General features: G+C 42.2%; 1 long non-coding RNA gene across 1 annotated transcript in view; it reads left to right on the top strand.

Moving 5' to 3' along the window:
- The first annotated feature begins 3,211 nt into the window (after positions 1-3,211).
- The window catches only part of LOC138978550 (uncharacterized), a 76,939-nt gene continuing 75,150 nt past the window's right edge, over positions 3,212-5,000 (top strand). Inside the window, exon 1 of the long non-coding RNA XR_011459725.1 lies at positions 3,212-3,386. This is a non-coding gene — a long non-coding RNA (uncharacterized lncRNA). The remainder of the gene's footprint in view (positions 3,387-5,000) is intronic.

The following is a 5,000-nucleotide window of genomic DNA, read 5'->3' as shown; positions in this document are numbered from 1 at the left end:
AAGGAATGTTTTTCTTTGTTAAGCACAGAGCGATTAGACACTACTTGTGCCTGAGTATTAACAATATTTCTGAAATCTGTTTGAAACTAAGCAACCAAACAAACAACCCAACCACACGCAAACACGCAGGCACACACGAATGCACGCAGGCACACACACACACACGCAGGCACGCACGCAGGCACGCACGCACGCACGCATACACACACACACACACACACACACACACACACACACACAACCAGCCAGCCAGCCAGCCAGCCAATCGCCTACTTACTAACCTACCAACCCACCCGACCAACAAAGAACAACGTTGTCTTCGCTTTCTCTGTAAATGTCTGGGCAAGACAAAAGACAGAATGATCACTGCCAGTCTCAATTATATTGTACGTTAAGTGCTTACTCGAGACCCAAATCGACCTAGAATGTCCTGAGCAAGTGTATCTATAAACTGTCGTGAATATTGTATCACTCGCTCTGCTTAGCTCACATAAATCGTGAATGATTGAAATATTGCCACCCCCGGCCCGCGGGTTAGGGGTAAGAATTTAACCGATGCTCCCCAGCATGTCGTAAGAGGCGACTAACGGATTCTGTTTCTCCTTTTACCCTTGTTAAGTGTTTCTTGTATAGAATATAGTCAATGTTTGTAAAGATTTTAGTCAAGCAGTATGTAAGAAATGTTAAGTCCTTTGTACTGGAAACTTGCATTCTCCCATTAAGGTCATATATTGTACTACGTTGCAAGCCCCTGGAGCAATTTTTTGATTAGTGCTTTTGTGAACAAGAAACAATTAACAAGTGGCTCTATCCCATCCCCCCCTTTCCCCGTCGCGATATAACCTTGAACGGTTGAAAACGACGTTAAACACCAAATAAAGAAAGAAAGATGAATTATTCCCCCCTCTGCTTCTTTACCTCTGTAAACTTGTAGGGGTAGTTATTTTTCGATAATGACCCAGCAACCAAACAAATAACGACCCAGCAACAGCCTGAATCCTCGATAGTTCAATGGGTTGAGAAGTTGTTCCGTTTCGGTACTACTTTTTGCGACTGAAAAGTTCCGAACGCTCTAACGTACGAAGTATACATCTCTGGAGCAAACAATACAAACATACCGCATTTAAATTAACAACTACAGGCCTGAACACATAAATCTTCATATAAAATCCACGAGTTCGGTTGTTTTCTGAATCTAGATTTGCCGTGCTCAAACGTTCATCACAAGCAATTTCCCGCAAAGCAAGTACTTTGTCTAGCGACAAGAGTAGTTCCCCTTCTTTTCACTCAGTTTCTTCGACAACAGACTGCAATCCGACGGTCAGTTTTCAACAATATTTCATTTAATAAACAGATCACACGCAACCAAATGCACACATCTCATCAATTTAAACAACATAAAGCGGTTTCATACAGTATTTTCCCCAGAAAACTGAACTTCATACAGTTTTTAACGTTGGAACACGGGTGCAAAAGGTTCGTCTGCTAGTCCCATTTGACGAAAGAACATTAATCCTAAGCGATACCAAAACATATACAGAACACACAATATCTGCCTTTGCTGCCACAGCAGAATAACAGCATATCTGTGTACTTGATTTTAGTCCAAAATAGGAAAACTGACAAGAAGTGTTAACAGAATGGAATGATTTGAACGGAACTATACAACCGCGCATTAATCGATCGCCTGCGCAGGTTGACTGGTTGAGTGAATAGGATTCGATCAAACTTTCGCAAAAAAACTCCTCTTTTCTTTGAATAACTGAAGAAAGGAGGAATAAAGAGGTTACACACCTCGTCTCAGTGATTATAAAAAATAATGGTCTCAGTTCGCGGTCATGAAAAAGCTCGCTAAAGCTCGCATTTTTCATGATCCGCTAACTTCGACCATTATTTTTGATAATCACTGAGACTCGGCATGTAACCTCTACATATTGCCCCTTTAAAGATCTATGTTCGCTAATAACGAGAAAGTAATAGTTGCGGTCCTCACGGTCTTTAATGTGCGCCACGCAATATATTGCATACTACTAGGCAGAGGAGCTGAAATGATTTTTGAGTCACTTGAGAAAAAGTGACTCTATGTAATCGGTCAGTGTTAGTCTGTCCGGCCGGCCGTCCGGCCGTCCGGCCGGCCGTCCGTAGACACCACCTTAACGTTGGACTTTTCTCGGAAACTATCAAAGCGATCGGGCTCATATTTTGTTTAGTCGTGACCTCCAATGACCTCTACACTTTAACGATGGTTTCGTTGACCTTTGACCTTTTTCAAGGTCACAGGTCAGCGTCAAAGGAAAAATTAGACATTTTATATCTTTGACAAAGTATCTCGGAAACTATCAAAGCGATCGGGCTCATATTTTGTTTAGTCGTGACCTCCAATGACCTCTACACTTTAACGATGGTTTCGTTGACCTTTGACCTTTTTCAAGGTCACAGGTCAGCGTCAAAGGAAAAATTAGACATTTTATATCTTTGACAAAGTTCATCGGATGTGATTGAAACTTTGTAGGATTATTCTTTACATCAAAGTATTTACATCTGTAGCCTTTTACGAACGTTATCAGAAAAACAAGGGAGATAACTAGCCTTTTCTGTTCGGCAACACACAACTTAACGTTGGGCTTTTCTCGGAAACTATAAAAGTGACCGGGCTCAAATTTTATGTGAACGTGACTCATTGTGTTGTGAATAGCAATTTCTTCCTGTCCATCTGATGCCTCATATAATATTCAGAACTGCGAAAGTGACTCGATCGAGCGTTTGCTCTTCTTGTTAAAAGATTGAAACATTGCCCCTTTAAATATCTTTTGTTTCGGTAATTTAAATGGCTGCGCCAGCCTCCTGGATTGTGAAATGCAACATGCAGCGTTTTGCAAACCACTATAGGCAGCGGAGCTGAAATGATTCATACAAGATTGGAACATTGCCCCTTTCAATATCTTTTGTTTCGGAATTAACGAGAATTTAATGGCTGCGCCAGCCTCCTGGATTGTGTGAAGTGCAACATGCAGCGTTTTGCATACCACTGCGCCTCCCTTTTCACTCAACGTACGGCCCCATGCATAGATAAGCACCACCAACCCCCCTTTGCCTCTCTTTCTTTCTCTCCCTCTCCCAACGGTTTTTTTTTGTACCCCCCCCCCCCCCCCACCCCTACGCGCTGCTGTAGAGAGAGAGAGAGAGAAAGAGAGAGAGACTGCACACACATTTTTTTTATTCGCTAGGGGCCAGCCAGGGGTGAGAGATAAAAAAAGAAACGCGAACAAAAAAGTCGACGAGACAAAAAAGTTCGCCGGGCTAGGAGTAGTCCCCCGCATGTCAAACTCGTTGAAGGGAGTTTTTTGGGATTCGTTTTGTGATGAAGACACAGTTTCCTCGATCAGGTAAAAAATAAAATCCTTCTAAATCCTTCTTCTACTAAGAATGTGTTGGTATGTTTTTTGAGCCTTGCTCCAGTTTCGCTTTGACTGGTACGATCGAGAATGTTGTGGTGTGCTTTGATTTTTTTCTTCCTCTTCGCTGACTGAAGTTATTTTTAGGTAGCCGCTGAGTGTGTGTGTGTGTGAGTGTGTGTGAGTGTTCAAACTATACTTATTAATGTTGAATACTCTGCATGTCTGGCTTGTCGTAAAGTGTTCGATTTTTTCCCCCTCACATGCTCTGTTTGGCTTTTAATAGCTTGTACGTTTAGCGGGGGTGGAGCACACACTTAAACCGTGCAATACGAGTCGCGAGTCTTTTTGTATGTGTTACAGGTCTACAGGGGAGCCCCACTTGTTTAAGACCTCCAACTATTTGAGAACATCTGGTCTTAAAAAGGTGGGAGTCTTAAAATGGGGTTCATTTGACAGAGATTATGAACAGAAAGTCTGAGAAAACAAGGTCTTAACTAAAAAGGAGGGAGTCTTAAAATGGGGTTCATTTGACAGAGATTATGAACAGAAAGTCTGAGAAAACAAGGTCTTAACTAAAAAGGCGGGAGTCTTAAAATGGGGTTCATTTGACAGAGATTATGAACAGAAAGTCTGAGAAAACAAGGTCTTAACTAAAAAGGCGGGAGTCTTAAAATGGGGTTCATTTGACAGAGATTATGAACAGAAAGTCTGAGAAAACAAGGTCTTAACTAAAAAGGAGGGAGTCTTAAAATGGGGTTCATTTGACAGAGATTATGAACAGAAAGTCTGAGAAAACAAGGTCTTAACTAAAAAGGAGGGAGTCTTAAAATGGGGTTCATTTGACAGAGATTATGAACAGAAAGTCTGAGAAAACAAGGTCTTAACTAAAAAGGTGGGAGTCTTAAAATGGGGTTCATTTGACAGAGATTATGAACAGAAAGTCTGAGAAAACAAGGTCTTAAAAACAAACAAACACATGGACCGAATCCTATACACACCCCTATACCGGGGGGGTGTAACTAAAAAGGTGGGAGTCTTAAAATATGGGAGTATTTTTTACAGAGGTAATGAACAGAAATCTGAGAAAATTGGGTCTCAAAAAGCAGGAAGTCTTAAAATGGGGGTCATTTTACAAAAGTAATAAACAGAAAAAGCTTAGAAAACATGGTCTTTAAAGGGAGGGGTCTTGAATTGGGGGGTCAGTCTTAAAAAGGGGGATTTTTCCTCCGAAAGCGGCGTATGGCTGCCTAAATGGCGGGGTAAAAACGGTCATACACGTAAAAGCCGTGGGAGTTTCAGCCCATGAACGAACAAACAAACAAAAGGGGGATTTCACTGTACTGCAATGTGCCGCCAGTGCGGCTAGTGTTGGAGGGAAAAAGTACCCGGTCAGAAAAAAAGCACCCCACTCAGTGTTGACCGCTGGGCGAACCTGCCCTGCCCCCGCGTATCCGAGTGGCATTGTTCGAGTGTGTACTTTTTTGGTCCAGGGTTCCCACATGTCGAGAGTGGAGATATATTTTGTATGAGCCGCTGTCATGCGTGCCAGCGACAAGGTCGTTTGACTGACTCCAACAGACACAGACGTGTTCAGTAAACATA

The sequence above is a fragment of the Littorina saxatilis genome, linkage group LG10, assembly GCF_037325665.1.
Source record: "Littorina saxatilis isolate snail1 linkage group LG10, US_GU_Lsax_2.0, whole genome shotgun sequence".
Lineage (NCBI taxonomy): Eukaryota > Metazoa > Mollusca > Gastropoda > Littorinimorpha > Littorinidae > Littorina > Littorina saxatilis.
The sequence above is the reverse complement of the archived record's forward strand: the minus strand, read 5'-3'. Positions and strand labels throughout refer to the sequence as shown.